Source organism: Balaenoptera borealis (genome assembly GCF_965194805.1).
Source record: "Balaenoptera borealis genome assembly, chromosome: 19".
NCBI classification, from domain to species: Eukaryota; Metazoa; Chordata; class Mammalia; order Artiodactyla; family Balaenopteridae; genus Balaenoptera; species Balaenoptera borealis.
In genome coordinates, this window is record NC_138878.1 from 34,266,388 (window position 1) to 34,289,709 (window position 23,322).

Below are 23,322 nucleotides of genomic sequence, written 5' to 3' on the forward strand. Positions count from 1 at the left end.
TGCCCAAGAGCAAGATGCTTGCCTCCCTCTCTCTATACAGAGTTCGCTTAGTGTTGTCAACCAGTTGAAGCCCCCCAAGGAAGAGGGAAAAGAAACTGATGTGTCACCCCCACCGGACTGATCAGTCAGGACTCCTACAGATTCCTCAGATCTATCTCTTCACACCAGGGAGGGGAGGGTGACAGTGAAGGCGGCCAGAGCATTTCTGCCACCTCTTAGTAAGCCCTGGGGAAGGAGTCTGCTGGCAACTTTGCTGCTCTCAGGGCTGTGGAAGTTCTCAGGGCTGATAGTCCTGAGCTTGGGGCTCTAACCAGAGTTCTGAGGTAACAGGATAAGTCCCAACCAATGTTCCACAATTCTATCTGTTATTATTATTGTGATTGTGATTTTCACAGCTACATTGAGCATATTTCATTCATGGTGGCCCTCTTCCAGGCAGTCCTCCTGACTTAGGCACTTGTGGAAACACGATCACTTGCTTCTTACCTTAGTGGCTCCACACTCTAATTTCCTGATGTTCCCCAGAAACTTACTCAGCTTCCAAGCCTGAGCTTCCCAACCCAGGCTGGCCCTAGAAACTCCTGTGGTCTGGCCAGAGCAGGGGCCTGGAAACAAGTTCTGAGAATTTGTTCCAGTGATATCGCCTTTAGGAATGTATGTGTGTGTGTGTTTCTATATGCTCGCATCTATGTATGGAGATGATCCCTGGAATCTGTAACGGGAAGGGAATTGGGTGTTTGGGGATGGAAGTGTAAGATTTATATTAATAACGAGTAAGCACTGTGCTAAACACTTTACATATAGTACTTCACTTAGTTATCATAACAACCCTCTGCAGTAGGTATTATTATTATGCTTATTTTACAGATGAGGAAGCTTTGTTCTAATTGTTTACTTTGGGCTCACATTACCTATTTAAATAAACAGAGATGAAGGGGAGAGGCAGACAGACAGCTAGACAGACTTAAGCGTCTCCAGGTGAACCAATTTCACATCCCCAGTTGAAACCCTCCGCTCTGAGGGTACCATTCCCACCTCATTAAGAGCCAAGGTTTTCCAGAAGACTCCGGAGGGTGGAGCGGGAGGTGAGAGGACCCCTTGGCCAAGACCTCTGCCCACCTGTGCTTAGAGCTGAACTCCAAGTGGCTGAGCGCTAATGAGACCTGGCCCAGCAGCTGGAGTTATCTCATTCTTGTTCCATCTCAATAAATCGCTGTCTCCCTGATGAATGGTTCGGGGATGAGATCTGAGTCACTCTGTACAATGCTTAAGAGGAGACGGGCCACCAAAAGAGGCTCGAAGGTGTCAGATGAGCTCAGTGCATGTTAATGGGCCATGGGAGCGGGTGGGAGGGGTCTGGGCTCCGCTGTAACATGGTTTCCTCCCAGGAATGAGGAAAGCACCTGTACATCAAGGTAACTTCACTCGATTACAGCTGAAAACCAGTGAGATCACAGCTGTAAACTCCTTCCAGATCCTCCGAGAGGGAAACACCCTCCTGTTTGTGATTAATTCCAAGCTTGCAGGTGGTGCAAACTCTTTTCCCTCTAATCCAGCCTTCCTTCAGAGCCCCCCACAGAACCAGGTGCATGAAGTCAGTAAATGGTTCCTCTTGCCCGAAAGTAACCATTACTCGCTTGGGTATAATGGGTAAAGTGACACTCCATTATGGCTATGTGACCTTCAGTATTTCAGGACATTTCTGGACTCGGGTTGTCCTCCTCCCTCTCTGCATCTCTCAGCTCCACTTTTCTCTGTTCCGACCCAGTTCTGAGCAAGCTCTTCCATAGAGGGGGCAAGGTAACTGCCTGCCTGAAACACCAAGTCTCCATCCCACTCTTCAGTGGCCCCATTGTCTCAATAAACATCCCTGGATGGTTGCTCACTGGCTGGCTGGGGTCAGGCCACCAAACCTGGACCATCCACAGGTGGAATGGAAAGGTCTCCTTAGACCCAGTAAACCAATCACACACCCAGCCCTAGAGCCCAGGAGGGGGGTGTCTGTCCCACTCAATCACAGGGGCCAAGGCAGGTGGGGAAGAGTTCACTGAGGAAATGCAGTGTGGCCCCAGGACTGTCACAGGCTATGTATAAAATCACAAAATGGTAGAAATACAAGAAACTTTGGAGAATTTCTCATCCCACCTCCTCATTTTACAAATGAGGAAGCCAAGTCCCAGGGAGGCCACCCTGGACACTGCAATAGAGCTGGGTCAGACTCTCGCCCGGTCTCCTGACTCCAGGGCCACAAGAATGGTGCCAGCAGAGCCCAAGTGCGGGGAGCATGCACCCTGCACCCCTCACCTCCCTGAGAGCACTTTAAAAAAAAAATGTATTTATTTATTTATTCATTTTTGCCTGCGTTGGGTCTTCGTTGCTGCACGTGGGCTTTCTCTAGTTGCCGCGAGCTGGGGCTACTCTTCATTGTGGTGTGTGGGCTTCTCATTGCAGTGGCTTCTCTTGTTGTGGAGCACAGGCTCTCACCCGCGGGCTTCCATAATCGTGGCATGCGGGCTCAGTAGTTGTGGCTCACGGGCTCTAGAGCACAGTCTCAGTAGTTGTGGCGCACAGGCTTAGCTGCTCTGCGGCATGTGGGATCTTCCCAGACCAGGGCTCGAAGCCATGTCCCCTGCACTGGCAGGTGGATTCTTAACCACTGCACCACCAGCGAAGTCCAAGAGCACATTTTTTAAAAAAGTTTTCTTAGAAATTGTGAGAGATTCAATATCCTGGCTTACATTGTACTATAAGTTTTGCAAAATGCTTGTCATTGGAAGAAAAGGGATAAAGGGTGCACAGAGTCCCTCTGTTTTATTTCTTACAACTGCAGGGAATCTACAATTATCTTAATAAAAATTTTAGTTAAAAATCTGTTAGAGGGGAACTTCCCTGGTGGTGCAGTGGTTAAGAATCCGCCTGCCAGTGCAGGGGACACAGGTTCGAGCCCTGGTCCGGGAAGATCCCACATGCCGCGGAGCAGCTAAGCCCATGAACCACAACTACTGAGCCCTTGCCACAACTACTGAAGCCCACACACCTAGAACCCATGCTCTACAACAAGAGAAGCCACCGCAATAAGAATCCCACGCACCGCAACGAAGAGTAGCCCTGCTCGCCGCAACTAAAGAAAGCCCGCGTGCAGCAACGAAGACCCAATGCAGCCAAAAATAAATAAATTAATCAATTAAAAAAAATCTGTTAGTGGAATTTTAAAATGGTGTGAAATTCTGTATCTAGTCAAGACAGTGCTTGTTGTGTTTAACTCAACAAACCTCTGAACCAAATAGAGAAATATAGAACAATGATAGGAAAAGTACTAAAATATATACATTATTTTATAGCCCTACTAAAAATCAAAGTAAACATCTCCCTAGATAAGATCAGAAGTGGACAGAAGCACTCTGCCACAAGGGGATGGGATGGGGGCTTTGTTGAAGCCATGGGTCTACTGCATTCTGGGACTAGGGGTGGGTAGAGCCAGCTGGGAACTCAGCCCCTATGTAGGAACAGGGACCAGACTGGCTTAGGTTAGGGCAGAGTACAGAGAGGCTGTATCAGGCTTCTCTCATCCACGATGGGTCATAATTCTACACCCACAGAGCTGGTATGGATAACAAAATATTAACAGGATAGCTGGAGAAACAGAGACAACCTACATTCACTGGTTGCAAACAGCACTTGCAAAATCCATGCAGGAAGAGAGGTCAAAGTGGCCAGTGTAAGAGCTGATTCTGAACTGCCTGACCTGGAGGGACGAATACAGGGGAGGGGAAACACACACACACACACACACACACACACACACACACACACACATTTCACTTTCCTTGCCTCCCCTTCTCCTGCTTCCCCTTGGCTCTGGTTTCTGCACTTCATCGAGGAGTAGATAAAATTCAGTCCATCCAAGGCAGCCAACATTTCTGCCCCCAGAGGTTAAAAACAATGTAAGGTTCTTTTGTCACTGCCTCGGACACCTCTATACCTCTTCCTCTGAGAAATCCTTTAGAAAAAGATGTGTTACAAGGTCCTTGGAATTTCCAAACTGCTATTTTTCTCTAGAAGTTAATTGGTCTGGCCCTCCTGCCCCTGTGCACTCAAAGCCCCCAGAAGGGCACAAAGAACCATCCTCCAAAGCCTCGGATTCAGTCCCCTCTTAGGAGTTTCATCACTAAGAAAGTGCCTCATTTGTACTGTGTGTCCCAAATTCATTTGGCCATAAGGCAAAGCAGGAGTTTTCTCCTCACCTGAAAAAATTGAACAAGCATAAGGACAGAGAGGTCAAGAGTGTTCGCTGAGGTCGCACAGCCTGTCAGTCAAAGTCTTCTGGGAGCAGAGTCCGCTGCCCAACATGCTTTCCCCCACACCTCAAGGCCACCTTTTGACACTTTGAATACAGAGTATCAAACAGAAAGCTGCAACCCATTTTCCTTAAATTCCGGCTAAAGTCAAGGAAATCTCAACTGTTCAGTATACCATAATTAGAGGATACTTTGGTTTCACACTGCTTAGCACAACTCCGAGATTCAGATAAATACTGTGTTAAAAATTTTCATGAACTATGAATTGGAAGTGACCTGGGACATATAATCTAAGGCCTTCACTTCTCAGGTAGGAAAACTGAGGTAAAAGGGAGGGAAGGAATTTGATCTAGTCAGGGGCACAGCCCAGGGCTCATAACCATGGCCCCCAGCATTTACTGAGCACTCACCTCATAGGTATTGGTGCACAGCCGTTACCTGACCTAATCTCCACACAGCAGCAGACAGTGGATACCATTAAATACATCCTCATCTTACAGACGAGGATGTAGAGGCTGAGAGAGGTCAGGTAACTAGCTCACGGCCACACAGTTGGTGAGTAGCAGTATCTAGAGTTGAGGCCAGGTTGAGCTAATTTCAAAGACCACTGGTCAAGACCACACGGTGCCACCCTAACTTTACCCAGTAGTAACATGGCTCCAGGAAGTGTTTAGCATGAGACAGATTTCATTCTGTACCCTGGCTCTACCACTTCCTGCCAGAAAGCATTTAACTCCTTAACCTCTTTGAAATTCAGTTTCTGCTTCTGTGAAAATGAGCATTATAATAGCACTTACCTTGCAGAGTTATTGTGAGGACTGAGATAACCTATGGAAATCACCTAGCCTAGGTCTTGGCCATAGTAGATAAAGTTTGTTCTCTTGTTTACCGATTAAATGCGTGTTTGTGCATGTGTGTGTGTGTGTGTGAGCACGCATCCCTCATGTGGTAACCAGCCTCCAAAGTAACTCCCAATGATCCCCACCTCCTGATGTTCACATCCTGGTGTATTCTCGCACCAAACTGTACCTGAGTCAGTCTGTGTGACCAACAGAATACAGCAGAAGTGACGTATGTCATTTCCAAGAATAGGTTATGAAACACGAAGACTCCCATCTTGATCAGTTTATCCAGCTAGCTAGCTATTGGATCACTTGGGGGTGCCAGCAGCCACGCCATGAAAGGTTCTGTGGTACGGAGCACACAGCATGGAACTGAGGCCTCTGGCTAGCAGCTAGCAAGGAACCGAGGCCATCCAACAACCACATGAGTGAGCTTGGAAAAGGATCCTTCAGCCCCAGTCCAGCATTCAGATGACAGCAGCCTCAGTGGACAACTTGACCAGAGTCTCTTGAGAAATCCTTAGCCAGGACCACCCAAATAAGCCAATCCTGGATTCTTGACCCTCAGAAGATGTGTGAAATAATAAATGTTTGTTGACTAAAGTTTTGAAGTTATTTGTTACACAGAAATAGACAGCTAATGCACCCTCACTTGATGTGGGTGGGGATGGGGTGGAGGGTCTGTAAGGTTGTGATGACAGATCTTTTGGAGTGTCAGGCTGAGCCCAGAGGAGTTATTGCAGACCTGGCCAAGGTTCTTCAAAGACCCGTAACTGCTTGATTAAGATTTGTCCCACTCAACCCTCCATGTACATCTTCCCCTTGGCCTGCTTCACTGGGTTTGTGTTTAGAAGTTTCTTTTAATTGTCTTGAAACAGAACCCCGTTCCAAGCCATCAAGCAACAAAAATAAAGGTGTTTGTCGTAGGGGGAAATAAAAGCATTCTTTTCATTTACACATCAGCCGTGGAGAACAACATGGAAGTGTTTTGCAAGTTTTCTTGAATCTGGGTTTCTGCTTTGATTTTTTTAAAGTGCAAATCAGCATCCAAGCCCAAATCTTGGGGTGGCAGAGAAATTTAATTAGATGGTAGGATGTTTTACATACATTTGTTTTTTTCTGTTGTTTTCTTAAGGCTGACAGGATCACCCATCTGCTTAAAATATAATTGAGTAGGGAAGTGAGGAGAGAAAAAAAGACCTAATCTGAAATTTTAGTTCCAAACCAGAAACCTATGGGTAACTAATGATACTGACCTTGAACTGGGGTTTCTTTGTAAGCCAAAGATGACTGTGTATTAGTGAGAAGACTGTACTATCAGCTTCCAGCCTACAATAGTCATGAGGGATATTCACACATATTCTGATCCTCCTTTTGGGCACAGGATAGGATTGCAATTGCAATTCTCTCTGCCCTTTAGAGTTATGCAGAGCCATGTGAGTTGCTCTCGCCAAGAAAATGTGAGCAGAGACGATGTGTGCCACTTTCAGGTGGAAACTTTAAGAGACAGCCCTCCATTCCCTTCCTTCTGCTACAGAGATCATGGAAGCATCTGTTGAGATGGTACCATGGTCAGCCTGGCTCTCTGACCCCTGATAAGCAGAGCATCTCAGCCAGCCCACACTGAACATATAGTAGAAACAATAAATGCATTTTTGTTCAGTTAAGCTACTGAGATTTGGGGGGGGGGGTGGTGTTTGTTACACACCATTATCCAGCCTGCCTGACTAATACATAGACTTAGAAACTAAGTCCATGACTTGTTCAGTCCTTATTCATTCAGTGAACATTAACCAAGCCTTAACTCTGTACTAAACATCTGGTTAGATACTGGAGGCAGCACCTAAGACAGTATCAGGCACCCAGCACTGGTACAATAAATATTAGTTGAATAAATAATCATAATAATTAATATTATCAACATAAGTCTTGGTGTATAATAAATGCACAAGAAATAATATATGCACTTAATTTTTTCAACAACTCTAGGAGATGAATATTACCACTGTTTTCATTCTTACATATAAGAAACAGGATTTAAAGAGGATAAGTCACTCACTATAAATTACACAACCAATAAGTTGCACAGCTAGCCTTTATAACCAGGTTATCTCTAAATCCATTGTTTGTGCTCTTAGACATTATACTATGCTGTCTCTAAACAAGTGAATGAATAAATGAGAATAGGATGAAGTATCTGTCATTGAAGACTTTACAATACAGTGGAGAGACTCATGTGTACAATTACAATTACAAGTAATCTGAGCCTGGTAGAACTGGGAAAGTTTTACCAACAAAATGACATTTGAGCTGGGTATTGAAAGAGAAGTTCAGACAAGCTAACAGACAAGGAGGAAAAGGCATTCCTGGCTAAGGGAATGGTATTTTCAAGGGCATGATGGGCAATGCCACCACGAGGAAATAGGCTACATTACAGGAATGATAAATACCCTTTTGTCATTCCCTATAATCCATACCTGATCTGAGAAAGTCCTCAATTGTGACAAAACAGCCTGTAGTGGGAGGAGGAAAGTAGGCACCATGCAGGCTGACTGCCTTTCAATGCCACCATCCATTTATGAGGGTTTATTGAGCCTCACCACCAAGGCTGTTGCTGTGGTGGCCCTGGGGCTAGAGCAATGAGTAGTTGGGCTTTGCAGACCTGAGCTGTAGGCTTCAGAGTCCAGTCCTCATCCAGAATAAGCTGCACAGGCCAGACAAGGCTCAGGAAAAAATCCTCACCAGCCGAATGACATTTGGGAGGATTTTGAACTAGTGGCTAAATCCCTGGGACATAAGTTCACCCCCTTCTAAGGCAACCTTTGTCCCGGTGCCTTGAAGTCACCACTTCAAGTTGCTTAACTGGCTCGAAATGTCCAAGAGAGGCTGGGCCTGAAGATGCCTTATCCAAAGACACACTCACTTGCCTGTCTTTCCTGGCCTCTGGATGCTTGCATCATTATTGCACTAATAATAATGAGAGTTTCATTTTTTAAAAAATCCCACAGCATAATATGGGGGCAGCAGTGTTTGAGGGCTGGCTGAAAGGGCTTCAGAGGCTTGTAAGAAGATCAGGTTACCCAGAAGCTCATGTCTGCTTGGCTCTGCTTCAAAGGCCACTAAATTCCTGCCAGAATTAAGGAGAAAGATTCCTCAAAATCCTTTTCACTCAAGGTGTGCAAGACAAGAATTAGATCCATCATGTACAACCTGACTTACTATCTATCGTTCTCTCTTTCCTGTGGATTGAGCTGGCTCAGGGATGCTCCGCCTGGCTGCAGAGGGATGGACCAGATGGACTTAAAATCTGCATCAGCAGAACCAAAAGGTCAAAGTTGCAGACCTCCAAGTGACTGGACTGACCCCTCAGAAACAGACCAATTTGCCACAAATCAGCTATTCAGAAGCTAACTTGCAAAATGACCAGTTTTCCAAAAGACTAATAAAGTAAGAAAAATTCACCAAGTTGGGATTTTTTTTCCCTAGATGCTCCTGCCTCTCACACTGCTTCTGCTCTTCAAATATTTGCCTTAAAATTTTTCTCAAAGTAATCAATCAATCGATTGGACACTCAGTGAACTTCTCATTGAGTGAATTGATTCTCAAGTTGACCCGTTATTGGCAAACTGATCTCTAAGAGCCCCCTGACCTGGTGCACACACAGGCTTCTGAACAGTTCCTCCCTCCCCCAATCAGAGTTTGAGAGCATCAGTAGGAGAAGTTCCCATAATCCTCATCCACCTAGCCAGAAGGACTTTGTGTCTGAATATGGGAGAGTTGTCGTCATCCCCCACAGGGCCACAACGTCCCTCCCCAGCATGGGAGGGAGGCTTTAGTGCTGAAAACTTGCCCGATGTTTGTTTACTGAAATTTGGGCACTTTCTCTGACCTCGCTGGAAAGTCATTACGGAAGATCAGGCTCTTGGCAGGTGCGCACATTACAAGTGACATGCTTTAAAAATACATCGTGTAAATCAAATGTTGCCATAAAATGGAAATTGCAGCCACAAATTGCATCTTTATTACAACAGTGTCTGATAAATGAGGTGACGTTGACACTATATAACAGGTAACCTGAGAAGTAGAAAGTTACATGTAGATCATAAAAGATAATTATTTTTCAATCCACAGTAATACAATATCTCTTATTTTTGCCATCACAGAATCCTACATCAAACCTGGAAAGATTCTTAAGGCCATTATCCAAGCCCTTCATTTTACAGATGGGGAGGCTGAGGCTGACCAGGGGATGAGATCTGCTCAAGGTCACTTGGAGAGAGCTTGGCAGAGTCACTGTTTTGATGTTCACCACCAGGAGGAGGTTCCTTGGCTCTGTCCACTTTCTTTACTGAGTCTGTGAAGACAGGAAATCTCATGAGTCTTTTCCACAGAAGGGTCTGGGGTGAGGGAGGGGGGATTGGGGGAAACAAGGCAGGAGATACATGGCCCCTGTAGTAGAAGCTCGCATGCAGCACAGAGGAGAGACGAGGCTTAAGCCTTGCTTCTGTGACCTTGGTCAAGTCATTCAGTCTCACTGAGTTTCCATTTCTTAGTTTGCAAGATGGACCTGATTTCACCTACCTATCTCACAAAGGTATCATGGAGAATTAAATGAGACATTCTAGGTAAGATAATTAAACAAAGCATTTGACTTATCGAGAGCCAAATTCATGCCATTTTGAACCAGGCTCTACAAAAGGGCCAGCACTGCAGAGAGAGTGAGTGGCGTCGCAGGTCAGGGTCAGACCAAGGGATCACTGTACTCAACAGCTGTATCCTCCAGCCATTGCCCCCAGTGTGTCTCCCCAGAACCTGTGCAGCTCTGCCCCCTCATGCACCCACAGTAACACGATCATTCTTTCCTCCAATTTAGTTACTTGCAATTCCAAAGAACTTCTGATTCCAGAATCTGGAATTCTAAGTCAATTCAGTGGTCCAACCACACACCTCTAAAATTCTGCCATCACTAATCCCATCTCCCAGAAGATAAGCTGCCTCAGGACTGGTGTTTTGATCCTTCATTTCACAAGTTCTGGACATTAATGGAGCACCTTCTTTACGCCAGACCTGAACTAGGCACTGTCGATGCCATAATGCACAAGGAACAAAACAGAAAAACTCCTGCCGTAATAGGCTAAGGCATGCAATTAAGAAGTAGAAAAGTAGAAAAGAAAACCATGATGATGTCAAGGAAATACATACATTGACTGAGGACGTGCATGGCACACGATCGGGTGGTGTTCAGCCGGTATGCACAGATGCAGCTGTCCCAGTGGTGTATGGCTAACATCTGTTTGGATTAACCAGTGATTGTGCCAACGCTGTGGTTAGAAAACTTTAATGCCACCGCTGGTGTGTGGTGTGTCATGAGATAGTCAAGGAAGGCGTCTCCAAAAGCACAGTACTGAGCCAGATCTGAATCGTGAGACATCAGCCATGAGTAGATCATAGAGAAGAGTGCTCCAGGAGAGAGTACAAGCATGTGCAAAAGACCTGTGGCAGGAAGAAGCTTGGAGTATGAGAGAACCAGAAAGAAGGCAGCCAGGGTGACTAAAGTATAGCAATCATCCAGGTTGGCAAGGTAGGCGTGAGCCATGTACAGAATTGGGGGGTTATTCTAAGTGTGATGGGATTTGCATCTTCATTTTTAAAGGAGCAACCTGGCTGCCTTTGTAGAGAGGTCATTGTGTATCCTCAGTGCCTAGAATCATGTCTACCACACAGCAGGTGTTGAATAACCTACTACCAAACCTAAGAACGAAAATACCTGTACCTTCTCAGGTGCCAAATGAGGCCACACCCCATCCGAGCTTAGCTTTTTTTAGATCCTCTCTCTGTGGCCACTACTGAGCAAGAATAAAGTGTTCTTAGCTGCTGCTGGTGCTTGAGCTGTTGCCATGAGCCCCAGCTCATGGACCCTTCAGGCAGACTCAGGTCCCTGCATAGCAGAGATCCTTGCTGAGCACCTTGTATTGCTTCCAGGCAGAAATGAGCATCTTACACCTTCCTCACTCACGAACTTTAGCACATAGAAGCCCATGCTGAGGAGCTCCCATTTTTCAGTGGGTCTTTCTGTTATAATGGAAAAATTGGATTGTCATTCAAGAAAAGTTCTGTTTGGCATTGTCATTAGCACCTCGGATTTTGCAATCTGGGGTTTGTATGTGATTTTCTCATTTTGCAGATTGTATTGTTGCTTGTCAACAGTGTTTTTCATTGCTTCTCTGAAGTAACTTTTCTTCTCTCCCCAGTTCCCCCACCCCCATCCCTTCTCAACATTCCAGAGGGAAGGTCTTTGTAATCCTGCTGGGTCAGTGGGAAACCCTCTGAAAGGAGGAAGGGAGTGCACAGGAGTCTACACTGAGGCCTTCAGAAAGGTCTAGCGCCATCTGTACTGACATTCTTGGATGTCTAACCAATATCCCTTCCCCTCTTCTCCTTCCTAACAGAATTCAGTTTGTTTGGGTGTGCATGCAGCCAAGTGCTTCTTGTGAAACTAATCCCACCGCCAGCTCCAGAGATGAGCCTGATTGTTTTCAAAGTAATCCCAAACCCCCTGCAATGATTGGCTTATGAATGGTCATGTGCCCAAATTTGAGCCAATGAAAGGAAAAGAGGAGCTTGGGAGAGAACTTTATCTATTCAACAGATATTTATTATGTGCCTACTATGTTCCAGACACTGCTGTATGTGTGCTGGGCATACAAAACTCATGAAATTAAAAAAATAAATCACTGCCTTTGGGAGGGACACACATAAAATAAATCATAACATATATACACATAATACTTGGCAGTGATGAGTGAAGCAAGGGGATCTAAAGCAGGGAAGATGAGAGAGAGAGAGTCCAGGGGCGGCATTTTTAAATGAGGTCCTTTGGGAAGGTCGCTTGACAGAGGTGAGGGATTCATCCTAGTGAAGTTTGCAAAGAACACTCCAGGCAAAATGTCCTGAAGTGGGAATGGGCTTAGTGTGTTTGGGGAACAGCAAGGAAGCCCGTGTGGCTAGAGGAGAGTTGACAAAGGGAACAAGAGTAGGAGAGGAAAGCAAAGACGTGATGTTTGGCCATAACCTGTTGGGCTCTACAGGTCTGAGAAGGACTCTGGCTTTTATACAGAGTGAGATGGGATACACCAGAGGGTTTTGAGAAGAAGTCATGATTTGACTTAAATCCTTGTTTTAACAGGATTGCTTTGGAGAACAGACTGAGAGAAAGCAAAGACAAAAGCTGAAAGAGTCTTTCCTCCATGTTCTGGAGGAGCTTCCAGAAGCTCCCTCTCCTCTCTTGTCCTTTGGTTTCATTGTGTGTAGATGTGAGAGGTAGCTGCGGCAGCCTCTCCATACCCACCTGAATACGAAGCCACTCCACAGAGTGACAGAGCCAGGAGAACTGTGGGGAAATGCAGCAGAACTGCAGAATCTGGTCAACTGTGAAGCTCACTTTACACCTGAACTTCCATTTTGTGAGTCAATAAACATCCTTATTGTTTAAACCGAAGAGAGTTGGGTTCTCTGTTTCTTACACCCAAGAATCTTTCTAAAACTGATTCATCATCCAGCTTCACTGTCCTTCATCTACTCCATGCATGCTGTGGTTTCCCAGACCGTCTTTACTTGGTTGTGTACAAGGTCTGAATTCAGGAAATGGTGTCACATTTTTCTCTGTGAAAAGCCCTTCCATGGAATTCTCTGAATTTGGATTCCATGAGCTGTCAGACTCATCATCTATTCCTCAGCATTTGTGTATTAATTCACTCAACATTTACTGAATCTTGTGCTGGACCTCACACTGTCCTATATGAGCAAGATCAATCCCAGCTCTCAAGGAGTTGAGAGTGTGTGGAAGAGAGAGAGAACCGATGGTTACATGACACAGTATGAAGTGTTTAAAAAGTGTTCTTTAATGCAGTCCATGCATTAGTAAATATTTCACCCTCTCTGGGCCTCGGTTTGACCTTTTGTAAAATGACACTTTCCAACCCTGAAAGTCCATGGGTCTATGACTGATTGTAGCTTTCCTTTGATGTCAATCTCTAGAGTTAGATTTCTGTAACAGACAGAGAACCAGAGGTTGTGAAGAACCTCTCCATATTTTTTTACTCCTCCAGAGTAAAAACCACAATGACATGGCTCATGATGAAGTACATTTGGCAATACCATGAGCCAAGTCAGGTACTTCCAGATATGCACAATAATTTTTTTCACTTTTAGTAATAAGTGTGGTTAACCCATAACAAAGATATTAGTCCTTTCCCCAGTATCAACATCTAATTTCCAGTTTTTCTACATTTCCCCCTTCTTAACCTCTTGCTTTAAGTGATATACCACTATGGTTAAGTCCACCTAGTTTGGAATCAGACTTTCTGTTTAGTACCCTCATTCTTTTTGATACCTGCATATCAATCAATTAATCCTTCTGACTTCCTCCCCCCACCCCCACTCCTTAAAATTCATCCCTGGTTTCAGTGAGACAACTTTTGGGATTTTATCCTAATATCTCTGGCAGGATACATAAAAGCCAGATAACAGGGGCCACTTCCCAGAGAGGACAAGGTAACTTATAGATCAAAATGGGATAGAAACTGACTTTTCACTATATCCTCCTTTTTTGTACCACTTGAACTTTGCTCCATGTCAATTTTTCAAATAAATAAGTGATTTAAAACATTAAATAAAACACTTCTTTTTTTTTATAGTTACAATTTTTTTTTTTTCCTGGTGATAAGACAGAGCTGCTCTTTTAGTGCAGGTATTTACAGCTATAAACTTCCCTCTGAGAGCTGCTACTTTTGGGTCATACCTCTAACTATTTTCTAATTTCCCTTGTGATTTCTTTTTAGACCCAGTGGTTGATTAATTTTCACATTATTTGTGAATTTTCCAGTTTTCCTTCCATTTGTGACTCCTAGCTTCATTCCATTGTGGTTGCAGAAGACACCAGTCTTTTCAATGCATTAAGACTTGTTTTATGGCCTAACATGTGGTCTGTCCTGGAGAATGTGCACCTGAGAGCTTGGGTGGAGTGTTGTGTCTGTTGTTCATGTTGTTTCATTGTTGACTTTCTGTCCAAGTAAGATCCTGCAAGTCAAAAAGAAAAAAGTAAATGGATTAATGTCTCCATTCAAAGAGACTGGCAGAATGGATGAAAAAAAAACATGATCCAACTACAGTAAGTTACTCACTGTAGACTCAGAAGTTGAAAGCAAAGGGATGTAAAAAATATCCCAAACAAATATTGATAGTAACCTAAAGAGATCTGGGTTAGCTATGCTGACATCAGAAAAACACTTCTAAATAGCATGTAGATCAAAGAAGAAATCTCAATATAAATTTTTAAATATTTTAATTAAATGAAAATGAAAATACAGCTTATCAAAATTTGTAGGATGCAGAGAAAATGGTTCTTGGAGGGAAATGTATAGCAATGAATGCACATATTAGAAAAGAAGAAGGATCAAAAATCACTATTCTAAGCTTACACCCTAAGACACTAGAAAAAGAAGTGCAAATTAAATCTAAAGTAAGCAGAAAAAAATAATGAAAATTAGAGCAGGAATCAATGAAATTAAAAACATGAAATCAATATAGAAAATCAATAAAACCAAAGCTGATTATTTGAAAAGATCAGTAAAATCAGTAAGCCTCTAGCTAGATTAATTAAAAAAGAGAGAAGATACAACTTACTAATATCATAAATGAATGAGTGGACATCACTATAAATCCTATGGACATTTAAAAGATAATAAAGGAATATTAAGAACAACTTTCTGTCCATAAATTTGATAACATAAAATTTGGACCAATTCCATGAAAGACACAATCTGCCAATACTCACACAAGAATACGTAGAAAATCTGATTAGGTCTATATTTATTAAAGAAATTGAATCAATAACTAATAACCTTTAATTAATTAATAAACAGAAAATTAATTACAATTAATTAATAATCCAGGCCCAGATTGATTCACTGGTGAATTCCACCAAACATTTAGAAAGGGATTATACCAATTTTCTACAATCTCTTCCAGAAAATAGGAGCAGAAGGAATACTTCCTAACCCATTCTATGAGGCCAGCATTACCCTAATATCAAAACCAGACAAAGACATAAGAAAACTACAGACCAGACTCTCTCAAGAACATAGACACAAAAATCCTCAACAAAATATTAGCAAATTGAATCCAACAAATAAAAAGAATTAAACACCTAGACCAAGTGGGATTTATCCCACATATGCAAGAATTGTTCATCATTAGAAAATTAATTAATGTAATCTATTACATCAATAGCTAAAAAAGAAAAAATCACATGATCATATCAATAGATACAGAAGAAGCATTTGACAAAAATTCAACATCAATTCATGGTAAAAACTCTCAGAAAACTAGGAGTAAAGGGGGAAACTTTCTTAACTTGACAAAGAACATCTACAAAAAACCTACCACTAACATCATACTTAATGATGAGAAACTTGAAGCTCTCCCACTAATAAAAGGAACAAAGCAAGAATGTATTCTATCATGACTGTTTTTCCACAATATACTGGAAGTCCTGATATTGCAATAAGACAAGAACAGGAAACAAAAAGTACACAGAATGGGAAGGAAGAAATAAAACTGTCTTTGTTCACAGAACACAATCATCTAGGTAGAAAATTCAAAAGTTTCAATAACCAAAAAAAACTTCCTTTAACTAATAAGTGATTATAACAAGGTTAACATACAAAAGTTAATTGTGTTCCTACATACCAGCAATGAACAAGTAGAATTTGAAATTAATAACAAATTGCCATTTTCATTAGAGTCCCCAAAAATAAAATACTTAGGGATAAATCTAACAAAATATGTGCAATGTCTAAATGAGGAAAACTACAAAATTCTGATGAATGAAATTAAAGAGGAACTAAATAAATGGAGAGATATTCCAGGTCCATAAGAAGACTAAATATTGTCAAGATGTCATTTATTCCCAAATTGATCCATACGTTCAATGCAATACCAATCAAAACCCCAGTAAGTTATTTCATGGACACCAACAAACTGATTCTAAATTTTATAAGACGAGGCAACTCAATATTAAAGAGAAGAACAAAATCAAATGATTGACACTACCCAACTTTAAGACTTACTATAAAACTACTACAATTAAGACAGTGTAAAAAATTAGACAAATAGATCAATGGAGCAGGATTGAAATCCCAGAAATAACCCACATAAACATAGTCAACTAATCTTTGACAAAGGAGCAAAGGCAATGCAATGGAGCAAAGGTAGTCTTTTCAACAAATGGTGCTGGAACAATTGGATATCCACATACATAAAAATGGATGTAGACACAGACCTTATACCCTTCACAAAAATTATCTCAAAGGGACCATAGACCTAAATGTAAAATACAAAACTCCTAGAAGATAACATAAGAGAAAACCTAGATGATCTTGAGTATGGCAATGACATTTTAGATACAACACCAAAGACAAGGTCCATGAAAGAACCGATAAATAAGACCATTAAAATCAAAAACTTCTGCTCTGTGAAAGACAAGAGAACAAGAGAAGACAAGCCAGTCTGGGAGAAAATATTTTCAAAAGAAACATCTGATAAAAGACTTATCCTTTATGCACAAAGAACTCTTAAATCTCAACCAAAAGAAAATAAACAGCCCAATTAAAAAATGGGCCAAAGACTTTAGCAGACATCTTACCAAAGAAAATATACAGATGGAAAGTAAGCATATGAAAAGATGTTCAACATCACATGTCATTAGGGAACTGAAAATTTTTTTAATAATGAAATACTACTACACACATATTAGAATGGCCAAAATTAAAAACACTGACAACACTAGATGCTGGCAAGGATGTGGAGCAATAGGAACTCTCATTCATTGCTGGTAAAATGCAAAAATAGTACAGCCACTTTGGCAGACAATTTGACAGTTCCTTACAAAACTAAACATACTCTTACCATAGATCCAGCGATCATGCTCCTTGGTATTTCCCCAAATAAAATGAAAATTTATGTCCACACAGAAACCTGTACATGGAAGTTTATAGCAGTTTTATTCATAATTACCAAAACTTGGAAGCAACCTAGAAGTCCTTCAGTAGATGAACGGTTAAATAAACTGTGGTACATCCAGGCAATGGAATATTATTAATTGCTTAAAAAAAAAAAAAAGAGCGATCAAGCCATGAAAAGACATGGAGGAACCTTAAATGTATATTACTGAGTGAAAGAAGTCAATCTGAAAAGGCTGCATACTCTCTGATTCCAACTACGTGCCATTCTGGAAAGGGCAAAACTATGAAGACAATAAAAAGATTAGTGGTTGCCAAGGGTTAGGAAGGAGGAAAGGAGCGATGAATAGGCAGAGCACAGAAGTTTTTATGGCAGGGAAACTATTCTGCATAATAATATAATGGTGGATTCATGCCATTATACATTTGTCTAAACCCGTAGAATGTACACCACCAAGAGTGAACCCCAAAGTAAACTATGGACTCTGGGTGATAATCATGTGTCAGTGTAGGTTCATCAAGTGTAACAAATGTACCACACTGGTACAGAATGTAGATAATGGGAGAGGTTGTGTAGGGACAAGGAATATTTGGAAATTCTCAGTACTTCACACTCAATTTTTCTGTGAACTTAAAACTGCTCTAAAAAATGAACTTTATTAACTTAAAAAAAAACTAATAGGGCCACAAAAAGAACATCGTTTGTAATGCTAGGGATCCTGAATTCCACTCCTTACTGTGACCCCCCACCCCCACCTATCCAGGCCCTTGTGCAGAGACCCAGGTCCGAAGAGGTCATTCTGCTTTGGCCCAGGAGGCAGTGACTGAGCAGAACTGGTTCCTTGTGTAAAATCAGGCACTTTGTTCTGATTGCCCACTCTTATAGCACACTTCCAGACTATTCTGCTTGTCTCTAAGTCCATAAAACACCAGCATTAAGATAATGAGGCTTAGGAAAATATAACTCCTTAAAAATGATGTAGCCTCTCAGAAACAGTCTTAATGGCAGGAATTTTTTAAAAAATTAACTTCAGTGCTCCAAGGCATCAGAGTTTATCTGGATTTTATGGCAATAGAGTCACCGTCTCCTCTTGCACAGAACATAGAGGTTCAATAATAGAATCTCATGTTATTCAAGCACCATCATCATCATGGCCATCATCGTAATCATCATCATCATCCTAACATTTTGGAGCACTTATTATGTGCCAGGTGCAGTGTCAAGCATTTTGCATATATTATCTCATTTAATCTTCATAACAGCTCTATGACATACTTTGTGGGAAAGTGATGAAACTAGGATTACAGCCCAATCAATTCAATTCCAGAACAAATATTCTTAACCATGGAATCCCCAGGCCAAACTGAGAGCTACAATATCTGGCTTCCTGGGTCCTAGGGAAGGTCCTACTGGGAGCTCACTCGGGATCCTTCAGTCTGAGCACCCCTTTACATTCCAACAAAAATTTCAGCATACCTGGGAACACACAGGTTGAATCACCACACATGACCCCAAGCTTACTGGTGCCTGTTGGAGGTGAGAGACCCATCTGTGTCAGCTAAACAGAGAGAAGATGGAAGATGTATCTGTTTATTCTGATAAATGTAAATGAATTCTATTACTTGTCAAAATGTTATCAGGACCCCAGTGAAATGAGCTCTGAGTTTTTTTCCCCCTTTCAGGGTGAAGGGAGAGAAGTGGGAGAGAAATGAATGCTCAAGACAGATTGCTTTGATTTGAAATGAAAACAAACAACTTTAGAAAAAAAAAAAGGCTTTCATTACGTTGGAGACCTTGGCATTCTTGCAGATACGTTCATGAATTAATCATTAAAATCCTGAAATGTGGAATAAATCATGTGGTTTTCAAGGCCAGACCACGATAAAGGGGGCCTCAAACAGTTATTAAGACACAGCACTCTAAGCTGCTACAGCCTAGAATGACTTTTCTCCAGGAATAAAGTGGGTGAGATGAGTGAGTGTGTGTGTGTGTGTGTGTGTGTGTGTGTGTGTGTAAGGCAGGCCCAGGGTCCCAGGCTGGAGCTGTGTGCAAACCAGCTCCAACCGTGTGTCACCACACATTAGCGCTATTTAATATCTGCTAATGGAATGGCTCTGTCTGGCGTCGACAGCAGGATCAAAAGAGGGCCATGCAGCTTTTACATTATTAGCACTAATTAGGTAAATCAAAGAGGAGGAGGGCAAAGAGACCAGAGACTGCATTAGAAAGAAAGCAAGGGGATCACTACCTACCTCGTAGTGTCAAGATCGAGGTACCAAACAGGCAATTAGTGCGGAAGACCCTTCCTGAGTGAGGAGAGAATGAGCAAGGCCCGCCCGGGGAAAAGGAGGATGGCTTCATTACAGTGACTCCCTAATTAAAATGTAAGGGTTGCTGATCATTGCATAATTAAATGTGGTGGCAGGCGGTAGCAGTCAGTTATCCAGGAGTTTCTGGGCTCATGTTACTAAAGCCCCCTTCATGGGCTCCTTCACCGCCCTCCAGCAAGAGAGTCCTGGAGCTGTCCGTGGTCCTGACAGACGTCTGACTTCTAACAGGCCTGTTAGAGTGAAAGTGCTTCGAAGGGGCTTTTCTCCTAACTGCCCCGTGACCGCTTTACCAGTCCTGAGAACCACTCTGATTTTCTCTGTAACCCATTTTCAAACTATTCAGGAAAAAGAAAATGGGAAGGTGGGATTGGAAAAGACACCAAGCTTAATTAACTCCCAGCCACTGCATTCTCTATATAAAGTTGCTGAAGCTCAGGTTGACTCCTGCTGGCGTAACCTTTACCTCTCTTCTGTTTTGCCTGCCAGGAGGAAACTCTGCTTCCTTAAGAGCTTGACTGGGAGCTAATCTCAGGTTTGACACGAAAACTAAGGCTACTGAGCACAGTGCCATATCTACTCAGAAATATTTGCAGGTGTGAGAGGGTAACAGCTTGGTGGGTTAGATATATAGTTCCATACCAGGAAAGAAGCATCTTTCAGTATCAGAGGTCGAGTGTGATGAGTTCCTGGGGAAGTCATACTGGGAGAGCCTTATCTTCTTGGACCTTTAGGAGTGACTTGATTTTAATTTTTCCCCCTCAGGCTTTTTAATCTACTCTTTTCCATCTCTTTATCCTCTCCTGTTTCCTCTCTCTCTCCTCTTTATCCTCTTTCCTTTCTTCCATGTCTTCTCTCTCACATTTCTACTTGCTCTTCTCTTTCTTCCTCCCAGCTCTCTTCTTTCTCTGTGTCTATTTCTCCCTTCTTTCATGCCCCTGTGCTGGGTCCCACTATCATATTACTACTATAACTAGAACAAACGTGAAGTTTCCATTCACTCACTCTTTTATCTGTATCTGTAGACTCCTTGGCTTAGCTCATTTTTATTAGAATGGCCCAAATTACAATTAGAATGGCCCAAATCTTGAACAAAGGCTGGAATGATCTTTGAAAGGAAATCTAGATCCTCAGGAGCAATGACAGAAAGTAAGCATATTAGTATGGGTCTGGCTGCAGTAACAAATAGACACAATCATGTAATGATTCAACACAATAGAATTTTATTTCTACTCGATAAAATAGAAATAAGCAGTCTATTTTATTTCTGATAAATAAAACACCACAGTCTAGGTCAGGGAGTGGTCTCTTCTCCACACAGTTATTCAAAGACACAGGTTAAGAGTGTTTTTGACATCTTCAATGGATGGCTCCCAAGACATCCAAAAAAGGGAAACAAGTAAAGAGCGGGAGTGGGAGATTTGGGGGGCAGACCTGGGAGTGCCACACAACTGTAAGGGATGCTGGAAAATATATTAAACCACGTGCCATAAAGAGGAGAAAACAGATATTGGTGACCATTTAGCAGTCTCTGCCATATGAGAGATGGGAAAGAGTCATAGGCAGAAAAGGAAACACTGAGCCAAGAGTTATATCCACACAACAGGAGAGAAGCAAGTCTTGCCACAGAACTCATCCTGGAAAAGGGTGGTGTATAACCAGAGGTATAAGCCAGAAAGTGTATAACCAGAGGCCCACTTCTGCTCAATCAGGATTCTCTTAAGGGCATAGGATTCAGTTTCAGAATCAGTCAGACATGTAATGAAATACAAATCCACCTCTTTCTGAGTATGTGATCTTTTTTTTAATTAATTAATTTATTTATTTATTTGGCTGCATCAGGTCTTAGTAGCGGCACACGGGATCTTCATTGCAGTGCACAGGCTCTTCATTGCGGTGCACAGGCTTCTCTCTAGTTGTGGCACGAGGGCTCAGTAGTTGTGGCACGCAGGCTCTCTAGTTGTGGCGTATGGGCTCTAGAGCTCATGGGCTCTAGAGCACATGGGCTCAGAAGTCACGGCACATGGGTTTAGTTGCCCCATGTCATGTGACATCTCAGTTCTTCGACCAGGGATTGAACCTGCATCTCCTGCATTAGAAGGCAGATTCTTAACCACTGGACCACCAGGGAAGTCCCTGAGTATGTGATCTTGAACAAACATTTCCGTGAATCTCAGTTTCATCATCTGTAAAATAGGAGAAAAATATTGCTTACTCCATGTGGTGTCCCTGAAGATTACACAATATAAAAGATGCTAAATTCTTAGCATGGTATCTGGCACATAGTAAGTACTCAATAGATGGTAACTGCTGATACTGTTACCATGCTCACCCGTGCTGCCATATTATTGTTCTTACAGTTTCTTCTATCTGTCATGGGTGTTCCCTATTCATTTCCCCACCTAATCCGAGTCACATCTTCTCCATGAAGCCTTTCCCTCAAAAAGCGTTCCCAATGACTTGCTTGAACTCTATGCCACCCAACTGAGCACTTTATTAAGGTTTGTCCACTATGAATGTAAGTCCGTGAGGTTCAGGATATTATTTATATTGTTTATTTGCTGTACCTCAGAACCAAGTACAATGTCTGGTATATAATAGGTGTACAACTATTATTACTGTTAAATGAATATTCAGTGAATATGAGAGACACTCATGTTAAAGAGCCTGATGCATGCCCTCTATAGACACAGAATCATATTGCTTTGAGGTTATTCTCTAATTTTCCATGTCAGTTAGTCTTGTCTTCCTGATGAAATTGAATTCACGGTAGCCAGGGTGATCCTTTTAAAATGTAAATTGGATCCTTTCATTCCTCTGGTGACCCCCTCCAATAACTTCTCATCATCCTTAGAATAAAACCCAAACTCCTCACTGCAACATATAAGGCCCTGTAAGACCTGGCCCTGTCACCGTCTCTATCCTTTTATCTTACTTTCCTTCTCCATCACTACCCTCAAGCCCCATAGGCTTTCTTCCTATTCCTTTAATACATCAAGACTGTTCCCATCTCACGGGCTTTGTACTAATTATCCTCTAATATATGTACTAATATACTCCGGAGATACTTTCCCCAAGCATATTCTCAAAGCTGAGTCCTGCCTCATTATTCAGGACACAGCTCAAACATTACCCTCTCGGAGAGGTCTTCTGGCAACACTGTGTAACTTAATTCTCCTTCCATGAGTCACACACTGTCTTGGGTTGGATTCTCCAGGAAACAGACTCTGAGTTGGAGACCTGTTTGCAGAAAGTTTATGGGCCTCCCTTGGAACCAGCACTTGTTATGGGTGAAGGGAACAGGACAGAGCAAAAGGAGGAGTTAAGCTTAGATACATTCACAGCAAAGACCTCAAGTGATCCCACTGGGAGCCCTGGAGCTGAGCCAAGGGAGCTGGGCTTTGGACTTCTGCCCTGCTCACCCTTGGATGCAAGCTACCCTCATGAAGGAGACGTGACCTTGGGAAAGGCAGCTCTCTCTTGGAGGGAGGTTTCCAGAGAGTGATTTGGCTGAGAGCCATCAGCCACCAACACTCCCAACAACTGGGAAGTGAGTGCCTATGTCCTAAAGGGGGTGTGTTTGTGACACGTCATAGCATCTGCTACATTCCACTCATTGTGCTGCTCAGATATGCTTCCTTCATTTGCTCAGTTCTGGGAACAGCTTCCGTAGGATTCTGGTTGGTCTCTTTTGGGGGCAAACTTCCAAGAGAGGATTCATGGGATCATCTGAGCCCCCACCACCGCAGCTAACCTCTGGGTCACCTTCTTCTCCGACCCATTCTGGATCCCCCTTCCCCTCACAGCAAGCATGCTGGTCTTCATGGCTTACCT

General features: G+C 42.6%; 1 long non-coding RNA gene across 2 annotated transcripts in view; it reads right to left on the reverse strand.

The window, feature by feature from the left end:
* Positions 1-9,102: 9,102 nt before the first annotated feature.
* Positions 9,103-23,322, reverse strand: part of LOC309617370 — a 63,112-nt gene continuing 48,892 nt past the window's right edge. For both annotated transcript variants that reach the window (XR_014237956.1, XR_014237957.1), the window contains exon 3: positions 9,103-21,674. This is a non-coding gene — a long non-coding RNA (uncharacterized lncRNA). The remainder of the gene's footprint in view (positions 21,675-23,322) is intronic.